The sequence below is a fragment of the Onychomys torridus genome, chromosome 16 (genome assembly GCF_903995425.1).
Source record: "Onychomys torridus chromosome 16, mOncTor1.1, whole genome shotgun sequence".
Taxonomy (NCBI): Eukaryota; Metazoa; Chordata; class Mammalia; order Rodentia; family Cricetidae; genus Onychomys; species Onychomys torridus.
Genome location: NC_050458.1, coordinates 39,715,480 through 39,735,717, shown reverse-complemented (window position 1 = coordinate 39,735,717; position 20,238 = coordinate 39,715,480). Strand labels below are relative to the sequence as shown.

Here is a 20,238-nt window from a genome sequence, read left to right as displayed (position 1 = left end):
ACAAGTTCCCCAGGGAAGGTATTTTCAATGAGTTAAGGGAAATGAGATCTGAGGAGTGACCAGAAACACAATCTCTTCAGGGAAGTGGATATCCTGAGGAGAAGCAGAGCAGAGATTCTCTCTTCATGGTGGTGTGTTTGGCTGTATGTGCCTGAAGGTGCCCCGTTAGCAGTATGTAACACATCAGTCTCATAACTGTATGTGCTTGGGAGCACAGATGCTGTGCTGATGTAAGTACACAGGTGGGGAGATCACTTGGCAATCATCATCTCCATCCATTGTTTCTTTAGTTTTGGAGCTCCCAAAGTCCTGCCCTCCACCTATTTTGAGGTATAAAGTAGGTTACCATTAACTACAGCTTCCCAGCTAGAACTCTGTCCTCCTGTCCCTCTGCATCTGGGTACACATTGTCTATCTTCCCGGTACCTCCCTTCCCCTCCTCCTTTCTTCTCTTTCTACTCCTTTTACAAAGCAAAGCAAGCTTTCAGCTTCCACTTCAGAGGGAGCACACAGTGCTTGTCTTTGTGTGCCTGATGGATTTCACTCACTCAGTGTCCTCCAGGCCCATCCACTTTGCTATGGATGATGGGATTTTGCTCTTTTCTATGGCTGGGTAATATTCCATTGTGCATCTAGTACACATTTCCCTCCTCCATGCATCTAACTCTGTGGATCCATATCTTGACTCTGTGAAGGGCAGTGCAGTAAACACACAGGATGTCTACAGAGGGAAGATACAACGGTTGAAATGAAGAATTCACTGAAAGAGCTTGTCGAAGATTGGGGCTGGCAGAAGAGTAAGTGAACCTGAGGACTGATCAATAGAAATTATCCAATCTGGGGAAGGGAAGGAAAAAGACTGAAGAAAAATGAACAGAGCCCCAGGGACACGCACAATAATATCAAATGGAAATAAGTATTTGAAGAAACAATGCCTGTAAACGTCCAAAAGCTGATGGAACTATCATGATCCTTTAACACACACACACACACACACACACACACACACACACACACACACTGGAGATTTAAAAACCACTGGGAAGCCCAGGATAAAAGCACACTGGTGCTTGCTGCCAACTCTTAGCTTCTGATGCATTTAGCAGGCAATTGGATATATAAAAATGGTTAATTTCTTAGTTCAAAGGGGCTAAAAAAAGAACAATCACAAAACAACATAAATCGCTGGAATGGAAAAAAAGAGAGAAAAATAAAGGATGGGAGCAGACATTCAAAAATAGAGCACAAGGCAAGGCATCAGTCTTCATTCGCATTTTGTTCCCAGCTTTTTTTTTAGTGGAGGATGACAAGATGGACTGACCCCTGACAAGCAGAATAAAGGAAAGAAACCGAGAACGTTGAAATAAGCATTCTAGAATGCTAAGGGGGAGATGCTGTGAGCACCTTCACAAAAACAAACAGAATCACTGCAGGCATGAGTAATCCGCTCTGTGCGGGCAGTACGTTGAAGGCACATAAGCAACACAGTTTAGCAGCCATGATGCACAGACAGGGCAACGGCCAATTTTGAGTGATCTAGAAGCCACATGGTCATGTTGAGCATACAACCAGCACAGCCCAGAATCCTCTGTCTAAATAAGGCAGAAGCTCACATTTGTGTCCAGTGTTGTCTGCGGCCTCCGAATATGAGGTGGCAAAGACCTTACACTGCCAGTGGGGGACTGAGCAAAGGGACACATCGTCTGCTCTTCCACTAGACACCATGATGGGGCTGGATGAAGGATGTAGTGCAGGAAATTCTCCAAACGGTGGAATACAGCATGATGCTATTTTGGTGAGGGTCAATGCCTTCAGGCCAACCGTACTCCTAGTTTGTCTGTGTGCTGACAGGAGGAGATCATGGGGGCTGTGAGCCAAGAAGGCTGGCTCCCAATGTTGACTTCTGCAGATGCCAGGGGGAGCATGAGCAGGTGAAGAGCACAGGCCATGAGTATGGGGTGGTGGCAGCAGGGGGCGGGGAGGGCAGAGAGGGGGCAGAGGGAAGATGGGGCGGTGAGTGGGGGGATACAAAAAGTGGTGTTGTGGGCTGTGGGGACCGATGCTTACTTACTGTGCTCTTTGTGCGCTTGAAGTATTTCAACTCAGGTTCACTTTGGGGGTCATCTGTAACACAGAGTGAAAAATACAGAAAGAAAAATACCAGCCTTGTGGTTCCTGGGGGTGGAGTTTGGAGGCAGTAGAGTCAGTAAACCTTCTCATACAGAAGGACTGTCCCAGAGAGGTGCCAGGCACCTTCTGAGATGTGAGAGTTCTCACTCGACCTAGAAATAGGGAGACTACCTGCCATATGTCAACCACAGTGGGTCCTGGAACAGAAGAGAGTATCAGGAAAGGTGGGGGAGGGGAGGACCCTGGGCAGAGGATGAAGTTCCATCATTAAGTGTGCATCAACACTGGTACTTTACAGACAATAAGCCTTTGAAACCCAGCAAATGAATAGTCATGTGCCAGGTGCATGTGTGGAAGTCCCAACCAATGTCTGTAGACCCCCAAACTAGTCTGAAGTAAAACATTTATTAAGTAAGCAAAAGCATGGGTCTTCCTGTGTCCCATGACTCTCCTGCTCACGTGCTCATGCACCTGTCTGACCAGGTCCAAAATGTGGTAGTTAATCTTGCCTGTCATCATGAGTTGATTGACACTCCAGGGAAGTTAGTGAAACACACCTCTGTGGTATCTGTGAGGGTGTTTTCAGAGAGGTTAGATCATGATGTTGTGCCGGGTGAGCTGGTCAGAGGAGGTAAGAGCATATCCTTGGGGGCCGAATCTCTCAATGGCCACTTCCTGCTAATGCCCTAATGTGCTTCCTGTCCTCCGGGGTGTGAGCTGCTCTGCTCTCTCTGCTTCCCATGTGCCATGAGGTGAACAGTCTTCCACCACCATGATGTTCTTGCCTAGTTCACAGCGCCAAGAAACCATGGACTGAATGTTCTAAAACCTTATCTGGATCCATATCTGGATCCTCTAATCCCAGGTCGTGCCTGCACCTTTGGTTAGAAGCTTGGTACTGTCTCAGCTTCTACTTAGTTGTACATCTCCCAGCTGCCTGGTCTCTCAAGAGCCAGTCCCTCTGAGCATCCTCTGCTCCAAGGTGAGCTGAGTGATCCTGCTTTAGGGTTGCAGTGCACGCTCCCAACTGCACAGCTCTGTGTTCCCTTGAGGTTACTCTACTCATTACCACCCATTGTCTCCCTTCATCTGCAGCCTGGGGATTGTGTCTCAGTTCTGAAGAATCCACTAAATCCTCCTAATGGACCCGAGCTTCTGAGAAGGTGGAAGGGGTTCAGATTCCAGCACAGAAGAAGAGGACATGTCCTCTCTATTCAGTGCAGTCCTGGAAGAAAATCAGCCCAAGGCAAGCCTCTGCAGGCGGCTGTAGTTAGAGTTTTCCTGCCTGGCCCACAGTCAGGACAAATCTCTCTTACCCGCCAGTCCCACAGTCGCTCAGACCCAACCAAGAAAGCACACAGAAACTTATATTGCTTATAAACTGTATGGCCATGGCAGGCTGCTTATTATCTACCTTTTCTATCTTAAATTAACCCATTTCTGTTAATCTATACTTTGCCACATGGCGTGTGGCTTACCAGTGTCTTTACATGTTGCTTCTCCTGGCGGCGGCTGGCGGTGTCTCCCTCCAGCCTTCTACTTCCCAGAATTCTCTTCTCTCTTGTCCCGCCTATACTTCCTGCCTGGCCACTGGCCAATCAGAACTTTATTTACACAGAGCGATATCCACAGCACTTCCCCTTTTCTTTTTTTTTAAAGGAAGGTTTTAACTTTTACAATTACATATAACAAACAATTATCAAGCAAGAATTACAGTTACAATATTAAAGAAGATATCCTATCTATCTTATATTTGTGAGTCTAAGGTTTTATATCTAACTTATCTTGTATCATAACTGAGGAAATTATAACTATCTAGTCTTCAACCACATCAAAGACCTCAGAAGGATATAATATTACCTGAAAACCGGGAGAAGGATGTAAGTATTTTTCAGGAGTCTTGCAAGAGCAGACAGAGACAGCTGGCAGCCTGGACAGTCACCTAATGTTCCTTTGTAAAGTTGGGGCATCTGTTTTTAGCCCACAGGGCTAGAGTCTCTTGGTCACTTCTCTCAGTGTCCTATAGAATGTCTGGCAGTTTCCTCTGCGAAGCAGGAACCTGAAGGACCATTTTGTCAAACAAAGTTTAGTGGTCACCTTTCTATGGGTCCTGCATGTCCAGTTGATCAAGCAGTCCAGGCAAGAACAGTTTCTTGCCCAAATGGCTATTTTTGCCAAGGTGAAGATAAGATATGAAGTGTCTTCAATGCCCATCCTTGTCTCTGAAGTAAATCGGTGCTGCCAGGAGCAGACATGTCTCACTGTCCAGAAAGTCTAAATTTTAAATGCCATATTCTGTAGACCTTTGAAGTGTTTGAAGATTACCTGTCTATCTGAAATATCTCTGTGTATACCTAGAAGACTTAACTAACATGGCTATGAGTATGATTATCATAGATGACCAGTTATTAATCTATTTTTAATTATCCATTACAATTTAAATGAGCTATACAAACATAATACCTTAAACATGATTAGAAATATGCACACAGTATAACAAAATTAACTTTAAGTTTGTATCAATAGACTAAAATCTATACCAATGTAAAACATTTTAAACAAGTTGTTGCTCTTTAGAAGTAAGTTCCTTAATCTATCCTTTCATCCTATTATATCTGTATCATATCCCCTTTTCTTCTTTAGAAAGAGATCACATTTATAATCAACCTGCTTTAAAGAAAAATATTGGTTTTTCTCTGTCCCACACCAGAGGGCTCTTCTGATTTGGGACACAAGAATCTCTTAACCCTTTCTTTTAGCAATATGTCTGGGTTTAGAGAAGGAGTGAGCCAATTCTATCTCCAAAGCCAACTTGATAATTTTGGGAATGTGGGCGTAGTTTCTCTTACTACTTCCTGCTGGAGGGGGGCGCTGTATCTTATGGGGACACAAAGAAAATTTTAGGATTATGGAGTAGTCCATTAGGGTGAACCTCTCAGCCAGTTGCCTTGAAATCATTCTGGATGTCAGATCATCTGGGCCATGGTGTCATCAGAGACCTTTCAGGTGGTCTTGGCTGATCAAACCTGATATATCTTAATCTGGAACAAATCCACAGCCTCTGGCTTTCTGTGGAAACAAAAGCAGAGACTCCTTTCCAAAGCAACATATCCTTATATCCAAATTTTGAAGTCAAGGTACCTTTAAAATTTACATATTTGTTTAACTCAACAGCTTTTATGATCAAATCTTTTTCTGTAGTTAAAAATTCCAAAGACAACATAAACCAGATTTTCTGTGTAATATCCATCTTTGTAAGACTGAAACACCGCTGTGGCTGCTGGCTCCGCCCACCTCAGCTTCCCAACATGGCGGTGGTACAGTTTACCGCCAGCTCTGGGTCTGGAGTCATGTGTACCATCAACTATCAGAAGCAGTTCTATCAAAGCAGTGCATAGCCCAGAAACCTTTTTTTTTTTTTTTAAACTAGCAAAGGCTAAATCTACCATGCAGCAGGCGGCGATAGGCCAACAGGGTCGGCCCCCAGCCAATGCTGATACGGTCCTAAATGAGGGAATGTTGCACTTGCTCCCCAACCTTGCATCCATGCCCAAGGTTAGTCATGTCATCTTTGCTTCTTGATAGTCTCTTCCTCCAGGGGTACTGAGGCACCCGAGTCAGGAGTCTCTTTTTGGGTTTTCTGTGTCCTAAGGTCCTCTGTGCCTTGAGTCCTCTTGTCTCCTAGGTCTTCTGTCCTTCCATGTCCTTTGTGTCCCAGGTCCTCTGTTCCCTAAGGCCAGCTGATGGGTGGTGTCTTTCTCTGGGATGCAGGAGATCATGTGATCTTGGAGAATCTTTCTCTCTCAAGGTCTCCAGCTGAATGCAGGGAGTGGAAAGGGAGACACCCCAGGTCCTCCCAGCTCCCATTCAGCTGTCAGCCCAGGGCCTAGAGCTCCTGCCTTACAAGACAAGGCATGTGGAAGAGTCTTAATGAACACCAGGCAAGTCATTTGCATTCTTGTAAGACATGGAAAATTTTTTCTTGGAGCCCCCCCCCCCCCCCCCCCCGCCGCTGCCGGAAAGACATTTTTACTGGCTAATATTTTTGAGATTGGCTGTGGATGTGTGTTAAAAATCAAGTTCTGTCCCTGGTAACAAGTGTGAGTCAAGGTGAAAAGAGGCTGTGTGAGTCAGCACACAAGACACGTGACTGCTCCTGGGGCTAGAAGGGAACAGGAAACCTGGCCTGTGAGGATGACTTTAGAGGAACACATGCCCAGACCTACCCCTGGCCACTGCCATTTGGGGGAGCAGAGAGCTGGATTAATCAAGATGACAGGTGAGGACAGGATCTACCAGTTCTCACCAGCCCTACCCAGGCCAGACCCCTTCAGCCCTCCCTCCACCTTCCTGTTCAGGCTACTTCTCTGCTGTCATTGTTCCCTAAAAGCCCCACCCACCCACCCAGCAAAGGTCTCTGGGAGTCAGCTGGCAATGGCTCACATGAGGGAATACCTCAAGACATCTGGAGAAGCAGAAGCCTCTCACCTCAGCAATGGCTCCCCTGGGTCTCCCTTGCCAATAGCTCATGTGCCCTAATACCATAGTCACGTGTCTCTGCTCTCATGAGGCCTCATGGGACAGATCCTGAGACTGTACCCACCATCAACACCAGACGTCCCTTTCTTGGTTTGCCTCTATATCCTCCTAGGCCTACAGTTTATGAGGCTGGGGCAGGGAACACCAGAGTGAGAGCAATAGCCAGGCCGGGTGGTTCCTGTTGGGCATACTGTGACCTTGATAACTTGTGTCCTTCCTTTGCTGGATACAGAGTCAGAAATGAGGTTCCTGGGAAAGGTGGCTGACAGGACCAATAACATTGCCCTGGTTGGCAATTGCTCTGTGCTAGCCTTCATGGGAAGCTAGTGTAGGTGGAGGACATTGCATTCCTGCAGGTTCTCAGTGTCCTTGCCTTAATGGCTCAATACTCAGAGCTGAAAACTTTTCAGTGTGCATCCCAGGGGCCACCAGTTACCCAGGCCAGCTGAGGTTATCTCAGACCTGGGGCTTGCTGCAACCTCAGGCAATGTCTCATACTGGTCCTTAGTCTTTATTCATGCACACATATGCACACATCCACATATGTGTATGCACACATGCACATAATTGGTTTGCAGAATTACTGCTCTCTGTGGCTCAAGAATCAGTCTGGTACTTTAAGGACAGAAGCTGGCTTTCTGGGTAAATTGTACTAGGGGTCCCCACCCCCACATACTGTGTCACCTTTATCGTGAAGTGCTATGGTGTTTTATGATTTGCTGGAGTCAGTCTGATATGGCAGATCTTGTGTGATGCAGACTAGGGGAACAGGTGTACCTGCCCTCCCCCAAGAACCTTCGCAGGCTTTGCCTAGCCCCTCATTGGTCCCAAAGTGTGTGGGTTTCTTGCTTCACTCCATCCTTCTCCTCCACTCCCCGCCTTGGTTTTTACTTATTTGCTTATTTTCATTGCTGGGATTAGGTCAGAGCGCTCAGTGGATTTACCTTACTCCATTTTGAAACCCTAGGGGCCCTGGTGAGTCACTGAACCCCTCTGGCCCTTAGCTCTTCCTCCAATGCCTACCCAAGTGGGGGCTATATCAGCTATGATGAGGTGATACTAACTGGGGTTCCTAGTGTGAGATGAGGCCATAGTGATGGTAGAAGACATGGTATGGTATGGGGACCCAGAGGGCCTGGGGAATCTAATGAGGAGTTGGGGGTCCCTAGTAGGGGTACCTTGGATAGCAGTTAACTGTTCTTCAGGCTTCACCCTTTCCTGTGCCTTCAGGTTTCAGCTGTGTTAATAGAGTGGGCCCTTTCTGGGGTCTGATTTCTGGGGATGTTGGGGTTGGGAGCTCACAGAGAGCAATATAAGCCAGGGCATACTGAGGATGATGAGTGGATTGGGGGGCAGCTGTGGTCTAGCTTGCATAGACTGTGTGGGCAGAAGCCACTCACAGAGCTACCCCTATTGATTGCCCTTGTTGCTGTTGCATAATATTGATCCCATAAACCAAAGGCCACCTGGAGGTCACCACAGGGAAGTGACCTTAAGAAGGTCACAGTGGGGACTTGTGACTACCACCTCTTCAGAGTCCATCTGGAGTGGAGACATGACTCTTTCAGATAGGCCCATTTTCCTCTCCTCCCCCTCCACAGCATCATGGAAATATGGCCATTCCTCAGCCTCAGCGCAAGCGGGTCACCACAGCAGCCGCTGCTATCTACTCTGTCTGTTCAGAGGCCTAAATTACCGGCAAAGGGAGATAGATGGTCAGCCCTTCCCAGCTCAAATTGATTCTCACCCGGGGCTCCCGGCCCCTCTCCCTGCTGATCGCTGGAAAAGCTTCCTCCTCCTCCACATAATGGCCCCTCATGAGTGCCTGATAGGAACAAAGATGAATATCCAATTGCACCCTGATGGGGTGAGCCAGGCGCAAATGCAGAGGTGGGGTACATTTCAGGGCTGTCCTATCCCACAGCCCTAGTGGCTTGCCAGGAAGATTCTGGATCATCAGAGCTCAATTTGCCTGGGGTGGTAGTGAGGACAGACTCCAGGCTCCCTCTGCTTCCTTCAGAAGAAAGGGGTGAGAGGAGATCAGCAGCATATACTGGGAGCCTGTCCTATCCCACACTGGCTCTCGGTAAAGTGGGGTTCTGGAGGCACAGAAAGACTATGGAGTTTCCCAAAGCCACCCAGCTAGTGAGGTTAGAGGATGACTTGGCCCCACCTTGATCCCACACCCTCCCTTCTCTCATCCTTGTACCCCAACCCTGCTCTAACCCCATCTCCTGCGGTGACCTCACCCTCCCTTCCTCTCTAAAGCCCAGGGACCTCATGAGGCCTGAGCTTGGGAATTTCCTGGGGAACACGATACACTCTGCAGGGCTTCTGTCTCCTTCCTGACTTCACTTACAAGAGAGAGAGATGCAAATATTAGCATGTGGTAAGTGGCTATGACAGGTGCAGGGGCTGGCGCCCACAGTTGGTGTCCACAACCAATGCCATACAAATGCTCTGTAGCACTGGACAAGTCATGTGGCCCTCTTCCTTTTTCTTGGGACAATCTGTGTACAGCGAGACTCAGTGTCCAGATGTTCCTAGAAGACTTGAGGGTCCCTTTGCTCCTTGTCTGGGAACAGCAGTGTCGTTAATATTGGTGGTGACAGCAAAGACAGCGATATGCGTAATGATTGGGTTGGCACAGATGTGTAGTCAGCCTCTATGCCATCATGGTGATAGTGATGACATCACAGTAGTGACAGTGGTGACAGCTATGATGAAAGCAAGGGTATATCAGTCATGATGATATGACCACCATTGACGTCAAGGTCAACAGTCATAGTGATGGGGATAGTGAGGGTGATACTGTAGGTCTTGATGATGGTGGTAGTGATGATGAAGTTGGTGATGATGATGGTTATGGTAGCAATAGTGGTGATGCTGATGTGATGGGGTTGGTGATAGTGATCATGAGAGTGATGATAAGGATGTTGATTGTGCTGATAATAGTGATGATGGTAGTGATGATGGCATCAATTGTGTGATGGTGATTTTGATGGTATCGAGAGGGATGAGGACAATTACGGACTTGGCAGGGGTACTAGTACTGGTGAAGGGATGGTAATGGTACTAACAGGGGTGGTGGTGATGGTGGTGATAATGGTGTTCAGAGTGTGAATGAGAGTGACAATGATGATGGTTCTGGTGTCAACCGTGTGGTGGTGACAGTGACAGTGATGGCGTTCATGTTAACCATGATAGTGTTGATGGTGGTGCAGGTGGTTGATGGTGAAATAATGATGTGCAATGATGATGGTTCTGGTGTCAACCGTGTGGTGGTGACAGTGACAGTGATGGCGTTCATGTTAACCGTGATAGTGTTGATGGTGGTGCAGGTGGTTGATGGTGAAATAATGATGTGCAATGATGATGGTTATGGTGTCAACCGTGTGGTGGTGACAGTGACAGTGATGGCGTTCATGTTAACAGTGATAGTGTTGATGGCGGTGCAGGTGGTTGATGGTGAAATAATGATGTGCAATGATGATGGTTATGGTGTCAACCGTGTGGTGGTGACAGTGACAGTGATGGCGTTCATGTTAACAGTGATAGTGTTGATGGTGGTGCAGGTGGTTGATGGTGAAATAATGATGTGCAATGATGATGGTTCTGGTGTCAACAGTGTGATGGTGACAGTGATAGTGATGGTGTTCATGTTAACAGTGATAGTGTTGATGGTGGTGCAGGTGGTTGATGGTGAAATAATGATGTGCAATGATGATGGTTCTGGTGTCAACCGTGTGGTGGTGACAGTGACAGTGATGGCGTTCATGTTAACAGTGATAGTGTTGATGGTGGTGCAGGTGGTTGATGGTGAAATAATGATGTGCAATGATGATGGTTCTGGTGTCAACCGTGTGGTGGTGACAGTGACAGTGATGGCGTTCATGTTAACCGTGATAGTGTTGATGGTGGTGCAGGTGGTTGATGGTGAAATAATGATGTGCAATGATGATGGTTATGGTGTCAACCGTGTGGTGGTGACAGTGACAGTGATGGCGTTCATGTTAACAGTGATAGTGTTGATGGTGGTGCAGGTGGTTGATGGTGAAATAATGATGTGCAATGATGATGGTTATGGTGTCAACCGTGTGGTGGTGACAGTGACAGTGATGGCGTTCATGTTAACAGTGATAGTGTTGATGTTGGTACCCACAAAAGTGATGGTGGTGCAGGTGGAAGAGCTGGCCCTGAGGCCATATGAGCGGGAGAGCTGCCCCTGCCCACCGCCAGCTGCAACACTAGGGAGAGCAGGTCCTGCAGCTTGCCTGGGCAGCACAACAGAGCCAACCCCATTGGTGGAGGTGTGGGTGAGCCAGCCCCAAAGTTAAGAGCATGGAAGAGCTGTCCCCATTACTCATCTGTCATGTGGCAGCATAGGCAGGGGAGAGATGCCCCGCCCCCATCAACGCCTAAGGAAGGTGGGAGAGCTGGCCCCGAGGTCACAAGAGCAGAACTGTTCCTGTCCCTCATCAGCTGTAGCACTCAGAAGAGTGGCCCCTATACCATGCCAGAGCAACACAGTAGAGCTGGCCCTGAAGGTGTAGGTGTGGGAGAACTGACCCTGAGGACATGAAAGCAGAAGAACTGGCCCCACCCCTTGCTCCATGTTGCAAGAGATGGACTCTCCAGGGCAATACAAGAGGGCTCCCTTGAGGACAAGGGAGAGCTGGTGGTTGATCAACCTTGCAACTACCCAGGCCCAGAACCAGGGTTCTGAGTTGGCCCACCCCAACATCCACGCCATCTGTGATCTGTTGGAGCACATGAAGGGACCAATCCTGCAGACCCAAAGCTGCAGGATCTCCACAACACAGGGCAACAACAGGATATCCAAGAGGAGTTCCAGTGAGGGTCCAGCATCGATAGTGTAGCAGAAACCAGAGACCTCCAACCAGACCAGTGACTCGTTGCAACAAACACTTGCAAGATATATGGAGAAAAGGGTTTACTGAGTGACTCACACTGTCACACTACAACTTCCATGAGGAGATTGTTTTTCCCTTTTCGTTTTGTTTTCCTCTTTTCTTTTCTTTTTTTTTCTCTTAAATTTTATTTTATTTTATTTTGCAGGGGAGGTTGCTAGGGCAGAGGGAGGATGTGAAGGGACCGGAAATGAATGGGATGAAGATGCATGAAGTGAAAGACACAAAGAATAAATAAAAATTAAAGAAGTAATGGTGATGGCGGTAAGGATGCTGAAGACAATGAGCTGTATTAAGATAATAGTATCCACTGCGCCTTAGACTAGGCAGTCTGCTGAGTGCCCACCAGTCTCCACTCCGCTGCGTCTTCACAGCCTACCTATGAGATCCCTGCCATCGGGAGCCCGATAGCATGATAAAAATATAAGCACACAGCGTTTTATGCCCGTGGCCATGAGCAGAGTGCAGGATTCACACCCCTTCCTTCCAACCTGAGCCTCATCGAGCCAGCCCCCACCCGCCATTTCCTCCTCCAGAACCCACCTGCCTCTTGCTAGCTCCCTTACGAGCTGACGACTCATCTGCTAATCTCCACTGGGTTTGGCGCCTTCCACCGTCACCCTGGCAGCCAGTGTCGCACATCTGCTAATTACATGTTTTATTGTCTCATTTGCTGTTAAATACTGCCTGAGCCTATCGTTAAGCAAACCTACCTCCTCTATGGATTTATCCTCTTCTGAACTCCTGCATACAACCCTTTAGGGCTTATAGGGGACCTGCCCCGGGTGATGACTCTTTTTTCTGTCCTCCTGACATGGCCTTTGACAGTGCTGTTGTCTCCAAGTTACCATCAGCACATCCTTCCTCCTGCCTACCAACAGTGATGTCGTGAAGCAAAAGGCTCCGCATGGCTGAACTGTGTGTGGATTCTTTGGGGTTTCTTCGGGGCGGGGGGACATGTGGCTGCACTCATGTTGTGGCTTTCCACCCTTTTTCTGCAGGTTGACCCAACACAGTGTTTCTATCGGAGTGGCCTGCTTCCCTTTCAGAACAGCAGCTGACTTGCTGCTCTCCCCATTCTTCCCCAGAGATCCTGTGGACCCCCGCTCCCTAGATCAACTCCTTCCTCCAAGATACTTCTCATTAAGCCACACCCATCTCCTTCCCTGCTTGTATGTACCTCTCCACAGGGCTTCTACCTGGGCCCCAGAACTTCCACACAGTATGGAAATCATCCAGGTCTCCAAACACTGCCTTCTGACCTCAGCCCAACTTTGGGTTCTCCATTACCCAGTGTAACTTCAGGACTCAGGCTAGGTTTCATCCCCCTCACCTTTTCTAGTCCAGACTTCCAGAATCATCGCCATTTCTGTCACTGTTGGCCATCATCTTCTGCTGTGGATGTCCTTGCATCTGCTGCAACCTCACCCGGGCTACTTGTGCCTGCCTTTCCATGCAGTGGGCGGTGCCTGGAAGACAGAACAAAGGTCAGCTCCAGGGGACGCCTCTCCAGTCCCACTTGTGCTTCACCAGGGTGTGCTCCAATGGGGTGCCAGCTCCTGTTCTCAGGGAGCCTTGGGTGATCCCTGACCCTCCTCTCATCTCCAGCCCCATGTTCCAATCACACTTGATGGCCTCAAGTCCCTACATCATGGCAACATTCCAAAAACTTCCAAGTGAGACTTGCAACCAATACTATTAATTCCTCTTCCTCGAGAAAATGGGATCTGGCCAGATAGGCACCCTTGATCACCCTCTGAAGGCCCCCTGTGACACTGGAGTGGAAAGACTCAGTATAACAAGTGGTCTCACCCAAGTCTGTGCAGGAGAGATTTCTTATCCAGAAGCAGCGACAGTGTGGCTTGGGTGTCCCTGCCTCTCTGCCAGCATCTGTCCCTTGGGCCTCACTGACAGACTCCAAGGTTCTTCCCCTCCTCTTTGAGCTACTGAGGGCCATCTAGAGGCTGGTCAGGACCCTTTGGATCCCCCCAGGAAGCCACAGATGTATCTCAAAGGCTATTTTGATCATCAAAGTGTTGTTCAACTTAATTCTCAACAAGCCCAACACAGAAAGGTTAAGGAACTTGCCTGAGCTCACACCGCTGGTGTAAGGAGGCAGAGGCTCACCATCTCCTAAAGATCCTTTGAGGTGGAGACAGGCCATGCTTTTCCACAGCCAAGCTCCAGAATGGCTGAAGATACTGCAGCTCTAACATAGCTTGCCTTGTCCCGTCCTGTGTTGGGAGATCCCTTGAGAGATCACTTCTTACCTTTCCTCCTTCTAACACCCATGCCCCTCAGGGGTCAGGGGCTAGCAGCTTCTCCGGTGAGCATCCCAAATGCCCCTGTGCTCTGCAGGAAGGGCCTGTGTGTCCTAGAGGTATGTCTCCCTCAGTACCTGCTTCAGCTATGAACACTACACTACAGGTCTTCCATGTCTGTACATGTCATGTTCTAGGACACCTGAGACCTCCTTGACACCTGAATACCACAGCCCCAGGAAACAGGTGCAATGTCCCCCACTGCTGAGAGAGAGAGAGAGAGAGAGAGAGAGAGAGAGAGAGAGAGAGAGAGAGAAGCTTTGAGTCACCCCAAGGTCTGGGTGGTTCAGAAGGAGTGGGAACTTGCTCATCCTCACCATATTTACCTGTCTCACTGCCCACCTCTGCAACTGGTGTGAATGAGGCTAGGCATACAAGGCTGTGTGTGTGTGTGTGTGTGTGTGTGTGTGTGTGTGTGTGTGTGTGTGTGTGTGTTGTATGTATGTATAGTTGAGTATGCATTGCAAGGTTGTGTGGCGATGCATAACTCTCTCTCTCTCTCTCTCTCTCTCTCTCTCTCTCTCTCTCTCTCTCTCTGTGTGTGTGTGTGTGTGTGTGTGTGTGTGTGTGTGTGTGTGTGTGTACACTGCTTGGCTGGGGTATAACCTGTCAGGCTGGGGTATCCTTGTCAGGGTACACACCCTGACAATGTCTCCCTGATACCTCATAGGAAGTAAGGGTGAGCATTCAGACCAGCAGGCTTTGAGGGAAGTCCTGCAGGGCCTACAGAGCTGCTGGATAGCTGGGACAGAGCTGCCCACCTACAGGAGACCAGGGTGGCCAGCTTGATTGGATCCAGCAAGACAGAAATGGGGAGGCTTTGTGAGCTACTTTTATCTTCTTCATAATCCATTTCTTTAGATTACACGATCAATATTTGCTCAATATAGAACTTGGGAAGCAAACAATGGAAGGAGAAGATTGTCTGTAATTACAGAGATGAACACTGGCACTTTTGGGGTGTGCTGTCTTCTCCCCCCTTCCTCTCGTACATACGTATCAAAAGCACATGCTGAGCTTGATCTCAGCTTCTGGAGGTCTGACTGAGGACACTTTCTCATCCCACCCCAGTTGCTCACCACACTCCTGCTCTGCAGTGACTTGTCCTGCTCCTCCTCTGGGTCTCTGCTGAAAGCCTACACTGCCTGCCCCTGTTTCCAACACCCTCCTTCCTGTCCAACCCATGCACAGGATGGTGGCTTCATTCCTGCAAGCGCCTCCTGGGGCACAGATGGAAAAAGACTGGTCCCTGGATGGGTTGAGAGTCTCATGGTGTCCCTGGCCATCCCTCAGCTTCCCTCCACCCAGTTCCCAAAGGGTCAGCTTGTTCTCCCTCAGATACACCCACCCTCGGAAGTAGGTCCCTCTCTAAAGGGACCCACCCTCTCACTCCCACGGTCCTCATGCTCCTAGACAGAGCATCTCTATATGCACTCAGAGACAGCTGAGACTGCAAGAGACAACACTGACTTCCATTTGTCACTTCATCACACGTGTTCACACTAGTTCATGGCAGAAAGTAGGTGTGGTGGCAGATGAACAAACAAGGAATGGATCTATGTCCCTTAAATGTCCATCTCAGTATACACATTTCCACACACAGCCCTGGCCATCTCTCCAGGACCATCTTGTCAGAAGAATACCATACATCATCCCCTGCCCCCTTCTACCTGGTCACAAGTGGATTGTCACACGGACACCCACATGTTGCATGGAGCCATGGCAATGACCACGTTTGGTGACGTTGACAATAAATCTGCTCCCGCCGACATTTGCTGCTACCCCACAGTGAATGACTGTAAGCAATTCCTCACTGAGGTGCTGACCTCTTGTGCAACTTCTCTTGGCCACTGGCTGCCCTGCGTCTGTGCTCTGAAGGTTCTTCTTTTCAAGATTGTTGTCTTTTGCTCATTAGCCCTCTGTCAAAACATCATGAAATATTCACCCAGCACCGTGTTCGGGTGGCATTTGGGCAGGGAAATGCAAACATCGATGCTGCCACATCTTCTACAGGTGTGAATCTTGGTGAATTTCACCTTCTGCCTCCTAACTTGGGTTCCATGACAGAGCTGCCAGGACACGAGTGTTGTCCCAGTGGCTGGTCCATTCCCAACCCAGCCAACCTGGGGGGAACTGAGTTTAGCATCCTGCTTTATAATGCTTCCCAAATAGTACAAACACTTTCCCTTCTAATTTTAGCTGGGTTGTTTCCCTCCCCACCCTTGGAACCGCCATGAGGCAGATATTTCCAATTCATTAAACCTCCCACATGTGTTTTAAATTTCATTTCCAAGATAAAAATCCCAAAGACAACACAGAAGATGAGAACACACATTCATTAAAATGCGGTTGCCTCCCACGCCCTTCTCCAGCTCCCTAGATCGTTCTTCCCCACCCAGAGCCTTCTTGGAACAGCTCTCTCTCTCTAAGCCGAATGTAGTCTGGGCCACAGGTTCACAGGTTAAACACCAGAAATGCACTGCCTCCCATTCTGGAGGATGGATGTCAAGGTCTAGGGCCGGCCATCCCAAGGTTGCTCCATGAGGCCTGTAGGAGGCTGCCGTCTCCCTGTGTCCCGACATGGTTGTCCTGTGCTTGTCCATAGACAGGTCCTCTTTGGAGGACACAGTCAGACTAGATTAGGCCTTGCTACAGTGACCGCCTTTGACCCTTTGAAAGGCCCCATTTCCAAATCCATCCCCACTCTGGGGTGATGGGGGGGGTAAGAACTTCAAGGGATGAATCTGGGGAGACAGTTCCATCAGACACCCCACATAGCAGATACTCAGACTGGAGGGTCACCTGGACACTCCTCTTTTTTAGTTCCATAAGACAAAAGAACCCAAAAAAGCACAAGCTTTTGTTGTGTGTTTCTCAAGCCCACAAGGGAGTCCTCCAGAGCACTATGGCACGGACATGGGGAATTCCAGCCAGGGCTGGTGGGATCTGTGGGCAGCTCGAAGAATCTTGCCTCCCCTTCTGTGTCTGTAGAGTGGGATTGATGGTAATTTGGGGAAGGTTAGCCCAGGACTATCTCCCACAAAGGGACATGATGGGATTTCCTTTTCCAGATAGATCCTTTTCATTTTTCCCCATGATTGATTTTAATATCCACATTCATTCATAGGGAATAGAACAAAATATGGCACAAAGATATCACAGTCTTACAGCAGCCCCAAGGGCTACAACTCTGAGGAGCCCCCACCCCACCTGCTCTGTGTATATGTGTGTGTGTGTGTGTGTGTGTGTGTGTGTGTGTGTGTGTTGCACACTCTGATAAGAGCTCATCCCGCCTCCCCTTCTCTTCTTCCTGAGACACACCTTCTGTGTATGATGACAAAGATTTGCCTGGCCAAGCTTTAGTCAGTTCCAGAACCTTCTCCTGGCTTCACCTCTCAAATTTCTGGAGCTCAACTGAGTCAGATTAGCAAGAAGGACCATAGCTGAGCACCCTCGATGTCTGCAATGGTTAATTAGGATAGCCAACTTGACTGGCATATACTTAGGGTGTTAATGAGGAGCGCTACTGAGTGTTTCTGTAGGAGCAGCTCGGGAAGGATGACCTTAGAAGACCCGCCATGAACGTGACTCCAGAGCCTTAGACATTCCTCTTGCTGCCTGAGTTCCCCAGTGCAATACACTTAGGAAGAACCCACAGGCTCAGCAGATAGCAGGGTCTCAGGGGAGAAGGACCTCCAGCCCTAGGGAGTCATGGTCTCCACCCTACCCCCATGGGTCCCTCAGTGACCTGAGCACTTTCTCTGGCTCAGGTATAACTGGTTGTCTCAGCTGGTGCCAACTCTAAGGGACACGGATGCCAGCCAGCTGTTTCCAGGGCAATACTCCAGGGTTCTTACTCATTATCATGGACTGTCACCTCCCCTGTCACTTCCTGAGTTCATCAAACAGTGTGTCATTAAAACTCTTTAGTGCATCCGGCTTATCCCAGTGCAATGTCTAGACTCTGGAGCAAGCGTGTCCTGAGGTTACAGCTGGTGACCCTTCACTAATGAGGCAATAGACATCTCCATTTCTTACCTGTGGGCCTTGGCAATTATTCCACTGCCCTTACTAAAACCAAGTCACAATATATTATTTAATTCAACCAATAAAACATGAGAGTGAATTTCAACCTGCTTTTCTCCTTCCCTGCACCCCAAGTCCTGGGCACTCCCATCTAGTACTTTCAGCTGGTATATCTGCAGCGTATGCTCCCTTTCCTTTGCCATCCACTGCCTATCATCCTTGGCCTCCACACCGCTAAGAAAGACAGCTCCTCCCTGTTTGGCTCTGCTTCCTGCTTGTGCTCACTGATACCTACAGCCCCTTCTCTGACATCTGGGTTTTAACATTCACATTGGCTTCTGCCACCAGACCAGGTGCCCCAAGCAATGCTCTGCTTAGAAGGGAGAAACGAAAACTCCAGGTGGACCCCACCGTGGTGGCTGATTCCCCTTGTCAACTTGGCTGGATTGAGAAATGGCTCAGAGGTTAAGAGTGCTTGCTGCTCTTCCAGAGATCATGGGTTCAGTTCCTATGCCCTGCAGTTCACACCCATCTGGAACTCCAGGTCTGAGGAGATCTGATGTCATCTTTTATCCCCCACAGGCACACTCATGATGTACACGACACACATAGACACATCAATGAAAATGAAATTAAAAGAAGAAACACCCAGCAGACATGTTCAGCCTGCAGCCTATGCGGCAGCTTTCTGTTTTGCCCAACATGTGATCACAACCTTAATTAAAACATTATGGGAAACTTTTTGCTTTTTTCCCCTCTACACCAACTGTTCTCAATCATGAAATTTGTAAATAACAATATGCCCATTCCAATGTGAAGAGGCTGAACATACCTGTGCTGGCTAGTCTAATGTCAACTGAACACACACGCTAGAGTTATCTAAAAAAGGAGGAGCCTCAGTTGAGAAATATGCTGCCATATGATCCAGGTGTAAGGAAGGCATTTTCTTAATTGGTGATTTATTGAGGAGGGACCAGCTCTTTGTTCGTGGTTCTATCCCTAGGCTGGTAGTCCTGGGTTCTGTAAGAAATCAGGCTGAGTAAGCCATGGGGAAGCAGGTCAGTAAGCAACACTCCTCCATGGCCTCTGCATCAGCTCCTGCCTCCAGGATCCTGCCCTGTTTGAGTTCCTGGCCTGACTTCCTTCAGTGATGAACAATGATATGGAAGTGTAAGCCAAATAAACCTTTTCCTCCCCCAACTTGCTTTTTGGTCATGGTGTTTTGACGCAGTGATAGAAACCCTAATTAAGACAACACCTGAAGAGAATTAATGAGGCATTTTTGCTGTGTCTGGGAGGGCATTTCCAGAGATGATTATATACAGATTATATGCTTTGAATGTGGAAGCACCATTGATGGGCTGGGATCTTGGATGGAATAAGAACGGAAAGGAGAGAGCTGGCTCCATGCAGTATCCCCCTTCTCTGCTTCCTGCCGCACCCAGATGTGACCCAAGCATCCTCCCACAGCGACAGGCAGGAACTGTACTGGACTCCTTACCTTTCCCACCATGGTGGACTGCACCCTCATGTTGAAAGCCAAAATCAAACCTTCCTCTTCGAAGTTGCATCTTGTCAGATTTTGGGCCACAGTGATGATAAAAGTAACAGAGATGTGGTCCTAAGGGGAGGAGATGGAGGCTGTCTTCTTGGTAGGTCACAAGGGCTCCCTTCTCTATGGCCACCATCCCATACCACAGAACCACTGCAAACAAACCCAGCCCATCTGGGCTCTATTTTCTCTGTTTTGCTGGCCTGTTGTCTGAGACCTATGGCCATTCCTCCTCCTCCTCCTCCTCCTCCTCCTCCTCCTCCTCCTCCTCCTCCTCCTTCTCCTCCTCATCCCCCCTCCTCCACTTCCTCCTCTCCCTTCTACTCCCTTCCTCCTCCTCCTCCTTTCAAACAATTGTTCTTGTGTGTGATGGCCACGCGCTGTGGCTTGCATGTGCAAGCGAGAAGAGAATAATGTGGAGCGGTTCTCTCCTTCCACCTATATATGGGTTCTAAAGGTTGTACTCATGTTTTCAGGCTTCAAGGAAGAGTTTTTACCTGCTAAGCTATCTGGATGCCCAGCCCTTGGGTTTGTTCCAAAGGATGGTAGACTCCTGCCACCTTTGAGCCATCTGTCCCCCTTGCCTTTCACAGCTCAGGTGTTTTCTCCCAACACTCCATTGTTGTGTGCATGACATGGGGTTCCCTCCATCCAGAAGTCCCCTAGCTCCTACAGGAAAGCACTCCCTCCACCCGTGTTCTTCCCTAAGCTTTCCATCCTGCCCTCTGCTCTTCTGACC

At 48.6% G+C, this 20,238-nt stretch overlaps 1 long non-coding RNA gene across 1 annotated transcript; it reads right to left on the bottom strand.

The window, feature by feature from the left end:
* Window positions 1-2,069: 2,069 nt before the first annotated feature.
* On the bottom strand, window positions 2,070-19,557 carry LOC118597256. Its single transcript, XR_004946788.1, has 3 exons — window positions 19,449-19,557; window positions 12,934-13,069; window positions 2,070-2,124 (listed from the first exon to the last, which is right to left on the bottom strand). It is a non-coding gene; the product is annotated as an uncharacterized LOC118597256 (long non-coding RNA).
* Between the last annotated feature and the right edge of the window lie 681 nt (window positions 19,558-20,238).